The sequence below is a fragment of the Ranitomeya imitator genome, chromosome 7 (genome assembly GCF_032444005.1).
Source record: "Ranitomeya imitator isolate aRanImi1 chromosome 7, aRanImi1.pri, whole genome shotgun sequence".
Classification (NCBI taxonomy): domain Eukaryota; kingdom Metazoa; phylum Chordata; class Amphibia; order Anura; family Dendrobatidae; genus Ranitomeya; species Ranitomeya imitator.
The window spans coordinates 165798252-165817654 of NC_091288.1; the positions used below are offsets into that span (position 1 = coordinate 165798252).

The 19403-nt window shown below is 44.0% G+C and overlaps 1 protein-coding gene across 3 annotated transcripts in view; it reads left to right on the forward strand.

Moving 5' to 3' along the window:
- Nucleotides 1-19403, forward strand: part of ABAT (4-aminobutyrate aminotransferase) — a 187060-nt gene that overhangs the window by 36166 nt on the left and 131491 nt on the right. The window contains exon 1 of one of the 3 annotated variants that reach the window (XM_069733996.1): nt 3395-3518. The exons of the other annotated variants lie outside the window; for them this stretch is intronic. The gene's annotated coding sequence lies outside the window, so the exon portion shown is untranslated. Of the gene's footprint in view, nt 1-3394; nt 3519-19403 lie in introns of those variants that run through there. 3 annotated transcript variants of the gene reach the window in all.

A 19403-nucleotide genomic window follows, 5' to 3' on the forward strand; every position in this document is an offset into this window, starting at 1 on the left:
TGCAAGACCGAATGCAGGGCCAAAAAAAAAAAAAATCATTAAGTGCGCTCCGTTCAATTATTATTCGTGCATACACGCATACAGAGCCAAGAGGAGCACTCTATCAAGAGAATACAGGTCTTACCTATCAGTCACTGCCAATGCGTGTCCTAACTGCAGCCCCGACGCGCGTTTCGTGTGGGCTTCCTCGGTGGCTGTCATTCATGTGGAGTGTCCTTTATGCTTGTCCATGTTGACCCTTTATGGGCATATGGCCTGCTACTTTGATTAACATGTATCAGTGGAACCTGTTTTTAGGACAATAGACAAGCAGATTGGTGAGAAGGCAACAACTGTTGGCACAATTATTAGAATATGGGAATCCGAGTTCCAAATCATCATAAAGTGGCCATATCTAGATTATTGTATGTTGCGCGAAAGCTAATTGCCAGGCACTGGTTGAGTGAGGTACCGCCGACTCTGCAGGAATTTTATCGACAGTCTGATCTGGCTATTAATATGGAAAAGAGTATTTATGAAAAAAGGAAAAGTATGAAAACTTTTGAAACACTTTGGAAACCTTGGATGGAGAGGACCTGATTCCAGTGGGATGTTGTTTTATTATGTAAGCAATGTACGCTATTGTCCTATTCTTGTTTATAAAGGCTTTAATGGAGGAGGGAGGGTGGGGAACTGGGGGATTGTTTCAAAATGTTTGTAAAAATGTTTATTCTCCTTTTGTTGGCACAATTGTGTGTAGTTGTCAATTTGAATATTGTTAATAAAAATTATCTGATTTAAAAAAAAGAAAATGAAGAAATACAAGATGACTCTCCAATCTTCCTCAGTTTGAGGCACCATGCAAGATCTCACCTCGTGGGGTAAGAAACATTCTGAGAAAGGTCAGGATTCAGAGCTACATGGCAGGACCTGGTCAATAACCTGAAGAGCGCTGGGACCACAGTCTCAAACATTACCGTTAGTAACACACTACGCCGTCATGGATTAAAATCCTGTAGGGCACGCAAGGCCCCTCTGGTCACAGCAGCACATGTCCAGGCCTGTTTGAAGTTCACCAATAACCATGTGGATGATCCAAAGGAGGCATGTGAGGTCACGTGGTCAGATTAGACCAAAATAGAATTTTTTGGGATCGGCTCCACTTGCCATGTTTGGAAGACGAAGGATGAGTACAACCCCAAAAACACTGTCCAAACCGTGAAGCATGGTGGGGGAAACCTCATACTTTGGGGGTTCTCTTCTGCAAGTGGGACCAGATGACTGCCCTGTATTGAAGGCAGGATGGATGGGGTCATGTATCACGAGATTTTGGCCAATAACTTCCTTCACTTAGAAGGAGCATTGAAGATGGGTCTTCCAGCATGACAATGACCCTAAAGACACAGCCAGGACAACTAAGGCCAGGTTCACATTGCGTTAATGGCAGTGCGCTGACGGCATCCGTTACATAGCGGCACTAACGCGTTAGCGCACCCATTGACTGCAATTATGTAGCGCATTGCTAACTCATGTCATAATCGGCATGCGTTAGTGATGTGCCATCATTCTGTGACGGACCCTCGGACGCGGTCTGTAGTGTTTCGGGGTCCGTCACCGCTAGCTCAGATGGGGCATCTGCGCTAGCATAACACAATCTTTAACGGCAGTTGCATTAACGCAGTCCATTTAACGTATGCTTTGAACGAACTGCCCTAACGCAGTATGAACTTGGCCTAAGGAGTGTCTCCGTAAGACGCATTTCAAGGTCCTGGAGTGGCCTAGCCAGTCTCCAGACCTGAACCCAATAGAAAATCTTTGGAGGGAGCTGAAATTCAATGTTACCAGCGACAGCCCTGAAACCTGAAAGATCTGGATAAGATCTGTATGAAGGAGGGGGGCAAAATCCCTGCTGCACTGTGTGCAAACTTGGTCAAGAACTACAGGAAACGTCTGACCTCTGTAATTACAAACACAGGTTTCTGTACCAAATATTAAGTTCTGTTTTTCTATTGTATCAAATACTTATTTCATGCAAATTAACATACAGTGTGATTTTTTTATTTTTTTTTATTTTTAGATCTCGTCTCTCACAGTTGGGGTACCGATGATAGAAATTACAGACATCTCCATTCTTTGTAGGTGGGAAAACTGGCAAAATCGGCAGCGTATCAAATACTTATTTTCCCCACTGTACATGCATTCGGTGTAGCTACATGATATTTCGTATAATGTGAAAAAAATCTGAATGTCCTTGAAAATTGCTGTTTGGATGTTTAACCAACAAACTACATTTCTTTGTTTGCCTTGAATAAAATATTTTAAAATATTTTTCGCCAGTATTTGTGAAAGGATTCCTTTACAGCAACTGAATGAAAGTGTCCCTATGCCTTGGCCGCCTGTGATCAGCGGTAATCTATGTAGTAAGTGTTCAATTTGCCTGCACTGGAAAATAAAGCATTACAGTCCCGATCCTATCAATGGGGGTCCTGTTTAAAGCGCCCCTCCAGTCTATAAATGGGATGTGTAGAGCAAAAGTAGCTGCTCATGCCACGCTCTCTGTTCTGGGGACCCCCTTCTCGGCTGCACACAGTGGGCACCCCTGTCTAACCACGCAATAGGGAGTGCTGTTCAAGACATGCTTCCTCCTTATCCTCTGCTAATAGAGTACCGTATATAAAAATAGGTCTTATATTTAAAGAAAAAAGTTAAACCCCGCATAGTATAAGGCTTCATTCAATCATTATATATAACTTTTCATCCATTTTTATGTCCACGTGTCCATTGTTACTATCGGTACGTCATCTGTCTTTCTCGTAAGCAAAAAAAAAAACGCCCCATACTTCTGCTGCCCATTAGATGGTTAAGAATGTACAGCACTGGGATGGCATCTGAGTATTATCCATATTATTTATTTATTTTTTTATTTAACCCATTACTTTAAAAAGGGAGTTGGATCCGCATATTAGATTAAAAAAACCTTTATTTTATTTATTTTATTTTTTTAAAGCCTGACTGTTGGCCTGCTAAAAAAGACACATAATTGGCACGTGAACTTTCCCTTTGCGTATAATTTTTCCATGTTCTGTTCACACCGATGGTGCACGGATAACACCTCAATAAGGCGAGTTCCGCTATGTTATTGGCATAGCTACATTGGGTCTGAACCCTTATGTAAGTCATTCTTTTGCTCTTTTCTTTAGTATTCTCCATATGGCTGAACCTCTAGGACTCCCCTGATATGTGCAAGGTGTGTAGTGAGCATAGATTGTACCTTCACTTCTCTCTGTAACTCTGGTCTTCTGGAATTTATGGCTTACTAGGATTTTTTTTTGCAGTGAGCAATCCTGTAAAAGTCGTTCAAGGTCCACCATTTGAGTACGGTTTATTATTTGCAGACCCTGGCCACCCAGTAGCTCGGATATTAATGTTTTACCAATTAATCTTTTAACTTCTTGACGTTACACAGCATATAAATGACTTCTATTGCTGGACCCGAGTGATCTGATGCCGTGGTCCACTGTCCACGTGTTGTCCTACTGGTGAGTCTCCTAAGGATAGCAATATGTTCATGCTTGTTGAAGTTCTGATTTTGACAAAGCCACTCTGTTTCAGAGGTGGAAAAAAGACTATTTTCCATTTGATCATTAGATCAGTCCTGTGTCCTTGTGCTCTCCGTTTTTCAATGAATCTATTGACGTTGAATGGGGACAACTCAACTGAGATCGGACCAAAGTAAGGCTGCCGTCACACTAGCAGTATTTGTTCAGTATTTTACATCAGTATTTGTAGCCAAAACCAGGAGTGGGTGATAAATGCAGAAGTGGTGCATATGTTTCTATTATACTTTTCCTCTATTTGTTCCACTCCTGGTTTTGGCTTACAAATACTGATGTAAAATACTGAACAAATACTGCTAGTGTGACGGCAGCCTAACGCATAGGGCAGGTTCACATGAGCATATGAAAAATCGGTTCAGATTTTCATACAGAAATGTGACTATTTTTTTTTTTTTCTTCTCACTTGTCATCCGTGAACAGTTTGTATACAGTCGATATACAGGACCATTTATAGTTTCCTATGTTACAGAATTGCAATGTATCTGTAAAAATCTGATGCTCTCTGTGGCTCCATACGGCTTCCATATTGGTTACGCACCCATAGACTTGAATGTACGAGTCTTATTAATTTTTTAATTTTTTTTCCCCCTGCCCAAGCCTAGCGATCCATGTGGAAAATCGCACATGTGAACCGGCTCAGTGATTTTAAGGGCGGCTCGCACTGGGAAAGCACTCCCATGTGAACATTGTGTGAATAGGCCATAAATGTAAAGGGGGGAAATCCAATTTCCCCATGTGTGACAATTTCATCTCAAGGAGATCTATTGGTTGCTAAAATATAGGAACCTGAACAGCAACATACCGGTAGATCTTGTCCAATGTTTTGCCTTAACTTTTTCTTTTGTGGTTTTATTTTTTCTTTTTTTTCTTTTTGTGTGTGTTCTGGAGGACATTCTGTTTAGTGATTTTGCAATGCTCTCCTCTTATACATAAACACTGGCAGATTTGTTGATCTGCTTTACAAGACTTGTCTTTGGCTAATGTCCAAGTTTTTCTATTAGCTGGAGCCTTTACTAACCTAAAACCTGCGGGGTTGATTTGTGACTGCACCCGGTGCAGCCCTGACTGTGTTCTTGTGGGCACACAGAGAGCTATGTACCCCATTCTAAGGGAGAAGCAGTCACCTATCTCTGAGCCTGAAGCCTTCATTCTCCATAACGGGTGTTTAGCTGTAATCCTCAGCAATAAAAACTGTCTTCCAGCTCGATCAAAATCAGAGTGAGCCCAATTGTCCTTATGATGATGTTGAACTGCCAGAGCTAAAAAAGGGTGATTTTGTAGTCAAAAGTCAAGAAGCCAACTTTCAAAATGTAATACTTATTTTTTACTTGGACAGTTTAGACCAAGCAGCAAAGCTTTTCCTTTACTCAAAATTTTCAAGCATTCCCCATTTACAGTGGGGCAAAAAAGTATTTAGTCAGTCAGCAATAGTGCAAGTTCCACCACTTAAAAAGATGAGAGGCGTCTGTAATTTACATCATAGGTAGACCTCAACTATGGGAGACAAACTGAGAAAAAAAAATCCAGAAAATCACATTGTCTGTTTTTTTAACATTTTATTTGCATATTATGGTGGAAAATAAGTATTTGGTCAGAAACAAAATTTCATCTCAATACTTTGTAATATATCCTTTGTTGGCAATGACAGAGGTCAAACGTTTTCTGTAAGTCTTCACAAGGTTGCCACACACTGTTGTTGGTATGTTGGCCCATTCCTCCATGCAGATCTCCTCTAGAGCAGTGATGTTTTTGGCTTTTCGCTTGGCAACACGGACTTTCAACTCTCTCCAAAGGTTTTCTATAGGGTTGAGATCTGGAGACTGGCTAGGCCACTCCAGGACCTTGAAATGCTTCTTACGAAGCCACTCCTTCGTTGCCCTGGCGGTGTGCTTTGGATAATTGTCATGTTGAAAGACCCAGCCACGTTTCATCTTCAATGCCCTTGCTGATGGAAGGAGGTTTGCACTCAAAATCTCACGATACATGGCCCCATTCATTCTTTCATGTCCCCGGATCAGTCGTCCTGGCCCCTTTGCAGAGAAACAGCCCCAAAGCATGATGTTTCCACCACCATGCTTTACAGTAGGTATGGTGTTTGATGGATGCAACTCAGTATTCTTTTTCCTCCAAACACGACAAGTTGTGTTTCTACCAAACAGTTCCAGTTTGGTTTCATCAGACCATAGGACATTCTCCCAAAACTCCTCTGGATCATCCAAATGCTCTCTAGCAAACTTCAGACGGGCCCGAACATGTACTGGCTTAAGCAGTGGGACACGTCTGGCACTGCAGGATCTGAGTCCATGGTGGCGTAGTGTGTTACTTATGGTAGGCCTTGTTACATTGGTCCCAGCTCTCTGCAGTTCATTCACTAGGTCCCCCACGTGGTTCTGGGATTTTTGCTCACCGTTCTTGCGATCATTCTGACCCCACGTGGTGGGGTTTTGTGTGGAGCCCCAGATCGAGGGAGATTATCAGTGGTCTTGTATGTCTTCCATTTTCTAATTATTGCTCCCACTGTTGATTTCTTCACTCCAAGCTGGTTGGCTATTGCAGATTCAGTCTTCCCAGCCTGGTGCAGGGCTACAATTTTGTTTCTGGTGTCCTTTGACAGCTCTTTGGTCTTCACCATAGTGGAGTTTGGAGTCAGACTGTTTGAGGGTGTGCACAGGTGTCTTTTTATACTGATAACAAGTTTAAACAGGTGCCATTACTACAGGTAATGAGTGGACGAAAGAGGAGACTCTTAAAGAAGAAGTTACAGGTCTGTGAGAGCCAGAAATCTCGATTGTTTATTTCTGACCAAATACTTATTTTCCACCATAATATGCAAATAAAATGTTAAAAAAACAGACAATGTGATTTTCTGGATTTTTTTTTCTCAGTTTGTCTCCCATAGTTGAGGTCTACCTATGATGTAAATTACAGACGCCTCTCATCTTTTTAAGTGGTGGAACTTGCACTATTGCTGACTGACTAAATACTTTTTTGCCCCACTGTATGTAAAGGAAACCTGTAACCATACGGCTTTATAAAAGCGCCACTCCAGCTTGGTTCTTTTTTTAATTGCACCTTTGGAGTGGTGCTTTAAATGTAATTCCCCTGCCCCCTGTTTCATACTTACCTGCCGACCCCTTTATCATTTTCCATCACCGGTCTCTGGCGAAATGTGACCTGATGGCAGCTCCAGTGTTTCATGGAGTGGCGCGGAGGTCATTTTTCAATACAAGTCTTATGAAAGCCTCGTTCTGACTCTCACAGATTTGTATTGAGAGCTTGTGATGTAGCTTCTGAGTTTCGGACAGTCAAAAGCTGCACTCACTAGATGGTGTCAGGGGATCGGAGTGGTGCCAAAAAAACTGAAGACACAGGAGGACGAGTACATGACTGGGGGCAGGGGGGCTTGCATTTAAAGCGCCACTTCAGCCCTGAAAAAAACACTGGAGTGATGCTTTAAAAAGAGCTATGTTTTATTCTGAAACCCTTTGGTGTTTTTGGACGCAAAAAGTTTGAAAACGAGGTGGACAGGAAGACGGGTCTCCAGAGTATGAGGCCATCAATGACACTGGGTGAGCAGAAGCTAATGGGAGCCTCCCAGCGGACTCCGCTCCCTGCGCCCAACTCGTTTGTCAAGCGGTTTTCTCTGAAACGCTGCAGCTTTTATAACCTAACACTCTGCAATGGCGGAGCCTGTCTGAATTCCATATTGCCCATGGCTAGGACAGGTACCATTGAAGGGTATGTGCTCACGGTATATATCTATCTAAATTTTTTTTCTTTTTTTATGCCGGCGCACCTGACAACTTTTGTATTCTGTAGCGTGTTTGTCATTTTTTTTCCCTCCGTTTTTACTCCAACGTCCTTTATTTTGTTATTTTTTTTTTTTATTTTTTAAGCTTTTGAAGTCTGAAGTGGTTAAAAAAAAGGGGCTGCACACCGCAGTTTTAACATGGCTGGGCACTATGTTCTGTCTTTGTAGTGTTTTCCAGCTGAATCTTACTAAAAAAACACCAAAAAAACAAAAATGGATGATCGTATTCCCCATGTTACGGCATTGTTTTCCCGGAGATCTCGGGACGTTGGAATCACTGCAATGTGCTGATTACGGAACTGGGGAGCTTCAATTCATCCTTCCAGTAATTACAGATTTCCGTCGAGATTTTCCCAAATGGTTACTATGGGAACTGTGTAATAGCTCATCTGAAAAGCTGTCACGGTGATTTGCTCTTTCTACATTCCCACCCACCAATCTCTCTGTTTCCGTGACAACTGCTGAAAAATAGTAAAAAAAAAAAAAGAAGAAACCCCCCGTTATCCCTAACATGCTCCATGTTTCCATGTAAAGCTGTCCTCACGTGTGCAAACAGCCGGGGGCAACACTTGAGATTAGCGTCCTGTTGTGCTTTTGTGGAAGCATCGGTAGGCCGAGACCATCATTTTATTTTCATTCTGTAAATCTGTAGTTGTAGATGGATTCCCCAATTCTGCAATAGAAAATATTGAACATGAATGAAGGTGTTCACTTGTTTTTTTTTTTTTGATAAATTGATGAAATTATTTAGGTTAGCACAATTTTATTGTGACTTGCAGGCAACCAATTGTTGCTGTGGAGCCTTAGCCTAGCGAAGAAGTGCCGAGGGTTAATACATCATCTTCCCTACTATATGATTACTGAGGCAGCTGAATTCTGGAAAGCCAAGTTCCATGTTGGACATTTCTTTTGAGTTTTCGCTGGCATTTCGGCCATGCAAAGGGTGGGTGACATTTGTGTCAAAACAGGACCTAAAAGGTGGAATTTCTCCACATTCATCACTGTCTTTGGATGGGAACCTACAGTTTCCGGTGCTCCAAAGCTTTTTCCAAACTTTGGTTTTGTCCCCTTTTTGATCCCAGAATCAAGATTTGGAGCCAAGATTATAAATTCTCGAGAGGTTGTATTGATGCACCAAGTTCATTTTCACGGCACTATGAAATTTATCCAAGTAGAAAATGAAAGTGGGGATCTAGATTTACGAATGATCTCTGCTTCTCTGAATGAGACACCAACTATCATTCTTTCAGATATGCCAACTAGTCTGAAGCGGACGTGATCATAGAAAATTGCTTTACCCCAGTCCATTGCAGCCCAATCCCTGTACTTCCTGCAGAGGTATTTTCTCTGAAGAAGCCCTCTTCAGCCGGTTTGGAACATCTAGAAGAATGATTGTTTAGAGAAGAAAAGGTGAGCACCACCATGTATCCTGGGCAGTGCCAAAAGTAATAATTAAAGAGACCATTCATGTGTGCAGTTAGTTTTCTTCTAAGAGAGTTGAAACTCCTCAAGACAAGGAAATGATGCTTAGTAGTGTGTGTGTGGCCTCCACGTGCCTGTATGACTTCCCTACAATGCATGGGCATGCGGGCATGCTCATGATGAGGCGGTGAATGTTCTCCTGAATGATCTCCTCGCAGATCCATCCTGAACAGTCTGTGGTTGTGTGGCGTTGGTGGACGGACCCAGACATGATGTGCTCTATTGAATTCAGATCTGGGGAACAGGCAGGCCAGTTTATAGCATCAATGCCTTCATCATGCAGAAACTGCCGTCACACTTCAGCCACATGAAGCCTAGCATTGTCATGCATCAGAACAAACCCAGTGTTCATTGCACCTGCATATGGTCTCACAATGGGTCTGAGGATTTCATCTCGGTACCTAATAGCAGTCAGGGTACCTCTGGCTAGCACATGGAGGGCTGTGTGACCCAAATAAATGCCTCCCTGCACAATTATTGACCCAACTCAAAACCGGTCATGCTGGAAGATGATCCAGGCAGCAGAACGTTCTCCACTTCATCTCCAGACTCTGTCAAGTCTGTCACATGTGCTCAATGTGATCCAGCTCTCCTAGAAGCGCAAAGGGCAACAATGTCGAATCTGCCAATCGCTCTGCACAGTTTGAGTACACCATGGATGTTAGTGGCCTGCTGGAGGTCATTTTGCAGGGCTCTCACACTGTTCCTCCTTGCACAACGGAGGAGGTAGTGGTCCTACTGCTGGGTTGTTGCCATACTACGGCTCACTCCATGTCTCCTGGTGTACTGGCTTGTCTCTTTGTATCTGCCACATGCTCTAAACACTGCTGACAGACACAGCTACCCTTCTTGCGATAGCTCGCATTGATGTGCCATCCTGGATGAGCTGCACTGCCTGAGCAACTTCCTCATGCTACTCTACTGTACCTCTAGGGGTGAGAGCAGTTACAAATTGCAAAAGTGACCAAAACAGCCAAAAAGGTTGAGAAAAGAAAAATGGTCTGTGGTTACCCCCTGCAGAACCACTCCTTAAGGCTGGGTTCACACTGCGTTGTGTTAACCCGTTTAACGAACTACGTTACACCGCGGTATAACGCGGTGTAACATAGTCCGTTAACGCCGCCATTACTGGCAATGGCGAACGCATCGCTAGCGCACGCCCACAATGGACGTGCGCTAGCGATGTGCCGTCATTGAGTGACGGACCCGAGACGTGGGCTGCAGCGTTTCCGGGTCCGTCACTAGTAGCGCACTGCTAGCGCAGATGGAGCTAGCAGATGCTCCATCTGCGCTAGTGCGGTGCCAAAGTCGGCACTTGCGTTAGTGCAGTCCGTTTAACGGATTTGTTGAACGGACTGCACAACGCAAGTGTGAACCTAGCCTTATAGGGGTTATCTTGCTAATTGCCTATCATTTCTACCTCCTTTCCACCACAGCAGGAGAAATTGATACACAATCGGAGTTGAATTTCCAGAATTGTGATTGACTTGGATTTACATTGTGTTGTTTAAGTGTTCCCTTTATTTTTTGAGCAGTGTCTTTACAGGTCACGTATATAGACTGCTCTCCCAGTTTTTTCTCTGGAAAGTTTCCAAAGTGTATTTTGCATTTACCATGCAGTTGAATTATCTAATAATCCCTAAGTAATGAATTTACTCCTCGGCAATATCCCTTGGCTATACACACTGTGTTTACTTGAGAATATGCTGACATGTTAAATGCTGTGTAAATATTCAAGGCTATCCCCACCAATCTGTTACAGATTCTGGGAACTGCAGATGGTTCTCCTGAATGTGTGAAGTTGTTAAAAGATTTTCCTTTGCTTTATATTAGAAGGCAGCCTGAAAGGGATTACCCAGAGAATGGCTGGCACCGTCTTCCACACCATGTCCTTGGCACGTAACAGAATGTGCACAGATCCTACCGGCTGGAGCATAGACTACAAAGAACAGTTTAGATTACAGGATTGCACACGAGTGTGACTGCATTGTGCTTCTTAGAAATCATTACTTCAAAATGCAGGAGAATATCTGACATGGATTCATTGTGCAGCTTTAATCCCTTTACCCCCAAGGGTGGTTTGCACGTTAATGACATGGCCAATTTTTACAATTCTGACCACTGTCCCTTTATGAGGTTATAACTCTGGAACACTTCAACGGATCCTAATGATTCTGCCATTGTTTTCTCATGACATATTGTACTTCATGATAGTGGTAAAATTTCTTTGATATTACCTGTGTTTATTTGTGAAAAAAATGGAAATTTGGCGAAAATTTTGAAAATTTCGCAATTTTCCAACTTTGAATTTTTATGCAATTAAATCACAGAGATATGTCACACAAAATACTTAAAAAGTAACATTTCCCACATGTCTACTTTACATCAGCACAATTTTGGAACCAAATTTTTTTTTTTGTTAGGGAGTTATAAGGGTTAAAAGTTGACCATCAATTTCTCATTTTTACAACACCATTTTTTTTTTAAGGACCACATCACATTTGAAGTCACTTTGAGGGTTCTACATGATAGAAAATACCCAAGTGTGACACCAATCTAAAAACTGCACATCTCAAGGTGCTCAAAACCACATTTAAGACATTTATTAACCCTTCAGGTGTTTCACAGGAATTTTTGAAATATTTAACAAAAAAATTAACATTTAACTTTTCTTCACAAAAAATTTTACTTCCGTTCCAATTTGTTTTATTTTACCAAGGGTAACAGGAGAAATTGGACCCCAAAAGTTATTGTCCAATTTGTCCTGAGTACGCTGATACCCCATATGTGGGGGTAAACCACTGTTTGGGCGCATGGCAGAGCTCGGAAGGGAAGGAGGGTCATTTGACTTTTCAGTGCAAAATTGGCTGGAATTGAGATCGGACGCCATGTCGCGCTTGGAGAGCCCCTGATGTGCCTAAACAGTGGAAACCCCCAATTCTAACTGAAATCCTAACCCAAACACACCCCTAACCCTAATCCCAACCATAACCCTAACCACATCTCTAACACCAACACACCCCTAACCCTAATCCCAACCATAACCCTAATCCCAGCCGTAAATGTAATCCAAACCCTAACTTTAGCCCCAACCCTAACCCTAATGGCAAAATGGAAATACATATTTTTTTTATTATTTTTCCCTAACTAAGGGGGTGATGAAGGGGGTTTGATTTACTTTTATAGCGGGATTTTTAGCGGATTTTTATGATTGGCAGCCGTCACACACTAAAAGATGCTTTTTATTGCAAAAAATTGTTTTCTCTATCCCCATGATGGCACCACGGAGAGAGGGGTCTGTCCCCAGGGACAGGAAACCTACAGATGAAAAAGGGCGTACCTCTCTCCCACATCAGTTGGTTTCCTGTCCCTGACGGGGAACCTACAGCGACGTACCTGAAGATTCTTCGTGGGATTCCAGGGTGCTGACCGGTCGGTTCCTGACAGGGGGCGCCCTGTCACGGCTGTGTCCAGCTGGTTTTCTCCCCCCTTTCTCCGACCCTGAGGCACCACCACGGGGGTCGGCGGGCCCTACGGGTGAGTGTTGCAGGGGAAGGCAGTGAAGAGGATCGAGCCTACCTTCCCCAAAGAAAAAAAAAAAAAAAAAAAAGGGGAGGAAAGAGGCAGGTGACGGCGGTCACCATTACAGCCTCTGCACCGCTAATAGGTGCGTGGGGGTAGCGGCGGCTACGCTACCATTATCAGGAACTGGGAAGCGGCAGGAGGCTACAGCAAAGCGCCGCAGGCACCGCTGAACCGCCGCCCAAACCGGAAGTACGGGCTCGGGTGGAACGTTAGAACGCGCGCACAGGCGTCCCCAATAATATCTTCCCTATAGGACGCCTGTGCCGCGAACCGGAAGTGACGCGCGCGCATGCGCAGATGACCACTTCTGCCGGCGGCAAGTTTAAAAAACAGCGTCCTCGGTAGAGGAAACGTGGAAAACCCTCTCTTTTTGGCAAACGCAGTGGGGAGCCTCTATGAGCGGTAAAGAACCACAAGAGGCACAGGAATGTGCACAATCATCACCTGAGGAAGTACTGCGTCCGCGCTCACAACATCAGTGCAAGGGGAACGCTTCATCCCAGCAACGCAGCAGCAGCGGACGCTCAGGGTCACAACGCAGCCGAGTCTCTGGGGGAAATACACGGCCGGCGACGAATCCAGTGGATACAGTCCCGAGGCCAGAGACGGTATCTCTTAGTCGTAAGGGGTGAGTGATCTACGTGAAAGTAATAATGTAATACGAGATTACTTTTTCTCCTAGGGAAGGAAATGTACAGGCAAATCAAAGCACAAAGTGAGTGCGATATGTTTGGAAGAGCTACCTTCCTCATGGGAAAAAAAGCTATGCGGGTCCTGCATAGAAAGAACCATCCAGGAGGAATCTCCGGCGTTCGCGTCAGACCTGAAAACTCTAATAAAAAATCAAGTGGAAAGTGCCCTCAAAGGCATTAAAATTCCGAGGAAAAAACATAGATCAGGTCATAAGTCTCCCGAGTCCAGTATAGACGAATCAGAAAACGAGACATCTGACTCTAATGATTCATCGACATCCGAGACCTCCTCACTATCATCGGAGGGGGGACGCAGTTGCTTCCCCATCGAGGAGACAGACGCATTGGTAAAGGCCATCAGAACAACTATGGGTCTGGTAGACGAACGCCCTAAAAGAACAGCACAGGACATAATGTTCAGCGGACTAGAACAAAAGAAAAGAAGAGTATTTCCAATAAATGAGAAAATTCATTCTTTGATTAAGAAAGAATGGAAGAAACCGGATAAAAAAGTTCTCTTGACCCTCAAGAGAAAGTACCCGTTCGATGACCCAGCCTGCTCATCCTGGAGCAAGGCACCCAAACTGGATGTGGCCATAGCAAAGGCCTCTAAAAAGTTCGCTCTGCCCTTCGAGGACATGGGCACTCTAAAGGATCCAATGGACAAAAAGGCAGACACCTTCTTAAAAAACTCCTGGGAGGTGGCAGGAGGGGGTCTAAAGCCAGCCATCGCAGCCACCTGCACGGCCCGTGCTCTAATGGTATGGCTTGAACATTTGGATTCGCAACTAAAAGAGAAAGTCCCAAGAGAGACAATACAAAAGTCAGTGTCCATGATGAAAGGGGCAGCAGCTTTTCTGGCGGACGCTTCGGTGGACTCAGCAAGATTATCAGCCAGGTCGGCTTCTTTCTCAAACGCCGCAAGACGCGCCCTGTGGCTAAAGTGCTGGCCGGGGGACCTGCAGACAAAGACCAAGCTTTGCTCAATACCTTGCGAAGGTGAATTCCTGTTTGGGTCAACGTTGGACGACATCCTCGACAAAGCAGGAGATAAAAAGAAATCTTTTCCCGGGTTCCCCAACCAGTCATATAGGCGCTCCTTTCGGAACAGAAAGTTCATGCGCAGAAGACCTCCAAAAGGAAATAAAGACGGATGGGAAGACAGAAGAAACAAAAACAGGGGCTTCTTGTTCAACAAACCCCCCCCTCCAGATAATAAAAAATCCCAATGAAGGTACTCCCCGGGTCGGAGGGAGACTAGCCGACTTTCTTCCAGCCTGGGAAAGAATTTCAAACAGTCCTTGGATTCTAGGTATTATACGAGAAGGCCTCAAATTCAAATTTCGTGTTCCTCCCTGCAACTCCTTCATGGTAACGCCTCAAAAACAATCACTCGAACAGTCAGCTCTCCAGAAGGAGATTCTGAGCCTAATCCAGAAAGATGTATTGCAAGAAGTTCCATACCAGGAAAGAGGCACGGGGTTCTATTCTCCTCTCTTCCTCCGAAAAAAACCGGACGGATCGTACAGAACGATCATAAATCTCAAAAAACTAAACAGTTTCCTGGAAATACAACATTTCAAAATGAAGACAATAAAATCTTGCGTGAGAATACTCTTTCCTTTGTGTTTCATGACTGTTCTAGATTTACGAGACGCATATTACCATGTGCCCATCCACAGAGATTACCAAAAATATCTCAGACTGGCAGTGAATATCCAGGGGGAAGTAAAACACTTCCAATTCCGGGCTCTCCCCTTCGGGATAGCTATCGCTCCTCGGGTATTCACAAAAATAATGTCAGAGGTAATGGCTCACATACGGGAACAGAATATCTTAATAGTTCCCTATCTAGACGACCTACTCGTGGTAGGGAACTCATTTCAACACTGCGAACAACAGTTGAATCTGGTCATTGCTTCTCTGTCGAGTCTAGGGTGGCTGCTAAACATACCCAAGTCCAAAATGGTTCCATCCCGGGTTCAGGAGTATTTGGGGATAGTCCTAGACTCGATCACGCAGACATGCTATCTTCCTCAGGAGAAGGTACAAAAAATGACACAGGCAGTGTTACAGCTGACGGTATCCCCAGTCACCACTCTGAGGAGAGCAATGTCCCTCCTGGGCTCTATGACTGCCTGCATTCCGGCAGTTCAGTGGGCACAACTTCATTCCCGGGATCTACAATGGGAGACTTTAAATTTAGGCATATCTCTGCACGGAAATTTAGACGGGCAGTTAAGTATTTCTCCAAACACGATACACTCCCTAGCATGGTGGGCAGACCCAGGGAATCTAACCAAAGGGGTTCCTTGGGCGCTACCGACGGAGAAGATTCTAACGACGGATGCAAGCCCCTGGGGCTGGGGAGCACATATAGGCGATCAAGTGGCACTGGGGAGTTGGAACAAAAGTCAAGAGCTAGACTCTTCCAACATGAAAGAACTGCTAGCGGTAAAACTGGCCCTAACACACTTCCTATATCTCCTTCACGGTCATCATGTAAAAGTCTTTTCGGACAACCAGGTAGTGGTTGCATATCTAAACCACCAAGGGGGAACCAGGTGTCGAGCTCTGATGGAGGTAACCCAATCCATCTTCCACATAGCGGAACACAGTCTAAAGTCCTTGACAGCTCTCCACTTAAAAGGCTCCGAAAACCAAACTGCAGACTTCCTGAGCAGAACATGCTTAAAGCAGGGAGAGTGGGAGCTAAACCAAACGGTCTTCGATCAAATCGTGAATCTCTGGGGCCTACCAGTAATAGACCTATTCGCGAACAGTCAAAACCGCAAAGTAAAAACATTCTGCTCAATCGATCCCCGGGGGAACCCTGTAGCTCTAGACGCATTGACAATTCCTTGGAACTATCACCTTGCCTATGCGTTCCCTCCAATGTCACTCATCCCCTTAGTGCTGAGGAAAATTCGGGAGGAGGGGACTACAGTGATACTAATAGCGCCATTCTGGCCCCGCAGAATATGGTTTTCTTGGCTAAGAAAAATGTCCATATCAAGTCCATGGGTTCTACCAGACACGCCGAAACTTCTGTCCCAGGGTCCAGTATTTCACCCCAATGTAAAAAATTTACACGTGACAGCGTGGCTTTTGAAAGGAGGTTGCTGAGGGACAAAGGGTTCTCTCCTAACTTGGTGTCCACTCTATTACAGAGTAGAAAACCCGTAACCACTAGAATATATGGGAAAGTGTGGAAAAAATTCATGTCAGTATCAGGGGCAGACCCGTCTGGGGAAATTCCGATAGGGAAAGTCCTTGAATTTTTACAGAAAGGTCTGGAAAGAGGTTTGGCTACAAGCACTCTAAAGGTTCAGGTAGCAGCCTTGGCAGCACTGTATAATTATGATCTGGCCAGAAATCATTGGGTCATGCGATTTATTAAAGCCTCATCTAGGTCCAGACCCATTCCCCTCCACAACTCTCCCCCATGGGATCTAAACCTCGTACTAAACGCTCTAACCAAACCTCCCTTTGAGCCCTTGACAGAAGTTCCTTTAAAGATCTTATCTCTAAAAACCACACTCCTAGTGGCCCTAACCTCAGCTCGTCGTGTCAGCGATATACAAGCGTTATCTTCATGCCCGCCCTTTACTCAGATACTTGATGACAGAGTCATTCTAAAAACTGACCCGGCTTATCTCCCTAAAATAGCGTCACAGTTTCACAGAACGCAAGAAATTTCTTTACCCTCCTTTTGTCCCAACCCTAAAAATGAGGGGGAAAAAACACTGCATACCCTAGACGTAAAAAGATGTCTGGTCCAATATCTATCAGCCACTAGGGAGTGCAGGAAGGATAGGGCTCTGTTTGTCTGCTTCCAGGGTCCACGCAAAGGACAAAAAGCATCGAAAGCCACGTTAGCAAGATGAATAAGAGACGCCATCGCCCTATCCTACTCATCCTGTGGGACAGCTATCCCAGAGAACATAAAAGCTCATTCGACCAGAGCAGTGGCATCATCCTGGGCGGAGAGAGCTGGCGCTTCAATACAACAGATATGTAGAGCGGCCACTTGGTCTTCCCAGTCTACATTTTTCAAGCATTACCGCTTAGACTTGACCTCCTCTGATCCTACCTTTGGGCGAAGGGTTCTAGAGGCAGTGGTCCCTCCCTAATAGCTCTATCTATTCAAATCTCTCCGTGGTGCCATCATGGGGATAGAGAAAATGGTAGTTACCTGCCGATAACGGTATTTCTCTGATCCCATGATGGCACCCGTATATTCCCTCCCTTTTCACACACAGGTGTGCACTTGATAATGTACTAGTAATTAGTTTTAGTCACGGTGCCTCTGTTAAGTTAAATAGGTTAAGTTTAATTTGTACAAATATTGAGTTGCAGCTGAAGTTCTGTATAAGGCTCTGTAATCCAACTGATGTGGGAGAGAGGTACGCCCTTTTTCATCTGTAGGTTTCCTGTCCCTGGGGGCGGACCCCTCTCTCCGTGGTGCCATCATGGGATCAGAGAAATACCGTTATCGGCAGGTAACTACCATTTTTGCGTCTCCACATTTTGAGAGCTATAATTTTTCCATATTTTGGTCCACAGAGTCATGTGAGTTTTTTTTTTTTGCGGGACAAGGTGACGTTTTTATTGGTACTATTTTCATGCGCGTGACATTTTTTTGATCGCTTTTTATTCCGATTTTTGTGAGGCAGAATGACCAAAAACCAGCAATTCATGAATTTCTTTTGGGGCGGGGGGCATTTATACCCATCCACCTTTGGTAAAATTGATAAAGCAGTTTTATTCTTCTGGTCAGTACGATTACAGCGATACCTCATTTATATCATTTTTTTTAATGTTTTGGCGCTTTTATACGATAAAAACTGTTTTATATAAAAAAATTATTTTTGCATCGCTTTATTCTGAGGACTATAACTTCTTTATTTTTTCGCTGATGACACTCTATGGCGGCTCGTTTTTTGCGCGACAAGATATCGTTTTCAGCCGTACCATGATTTTTTATATCCCTCTTTTTGATCACGTGTTATTCCACATTTTGTTTGGCGGTATGATAATAAAGCGTTGTTTTTTTACCTTTTTTTTATTTTATTTTTTTTAACGGTGTTCACTGAAGGGGTTAACTAGTGGGACAGTTTTATAGGTCGGGTCATTACGGACGTGGCGATACTAAATATGTGTACTTTTATTGTTTTTTTTTTTTTTGTTTGTTTTTTTTATTTAGATAAAGAAATGTATTTATTGGAACAATATTTTTTTTTTCTTCATTTAGGATTTTTTTTACACATGTCAATATATGTATATTTTTTTTACTTGTTGACTTTGTCCCGGGGGCACATGACTATATAGTGTCAGATCGCTGATCTGACACTTTGCAGTGCACTTTGTCAGATTAGTGATCTGACAGGCGGTGCAGGAGGCTTGTTGGCTCCTGTGTTGTGAATTCTGTGGCAGAGCTCCCTCCTGTGGTCACAAGTGGTACTTCGGCTGATTCTCTCTGTGAGCTTCCGTTGGTGGAGGAGAGTGGTACTGCGGCTTCTGAGTTTCCTTCCTCAGGTGATGTGGTGAAGTCGTTAGGTGCTGCTCTATTTAACTCCACCTAGTGCTTTGATCCTGGCCTCCAGTCAATGTTCTAGTATTGGACCTGTTTCCTCCTGGATCGTTCCTGTGGCCTGCTGCTCTGCATAGCTAAGTTCCGCTTTTGCTATTTTGTTTGCTGTTTTTTCTGTCCAGCTTGCTTATTTGTTGTTTCTTGCTTGCTGGAAGCTCTGGGACGCAGAGGGTGTACCTCCATGCCGTTAGTTCGGTACGGAGGGTCTTTTTGCCCCCTTTGCGTGGTTTTTTGTAGGGTTTTGTGTTGACCGCAAAGTTCCTTTCCTATCCTCGCTCTGTTCAGAAAGTCGGGCCTCACTTTGCTAAATCTATTTCATCTCTACGTTTGTCTTTTCATCTTTACTCACAGTCATTATATGTGGGGGCTGCCTTTTCCTTTGGGGTATTTCTCTGAGGCAAGGTAGGCTTATTTTCTATCTTCAGGCTAGCTAGTTTCTCAGGCTGTGCCGAGTTGCATAGGGAGCGTTAGGCGCAATCCACGGCTGCCTCTAGTGTGGTTGGAGAGGATTAGGGATTGCGGTCAGCAGAGTTCCCACGTCACAGAGCTCGTTCTATGTTTTTGGGTTATTGTCTGATCACTGTATGTGCTCTGACTTCTATGTCCATTGTGGTACTGAATTACCTTATCATAACACTCCTGCT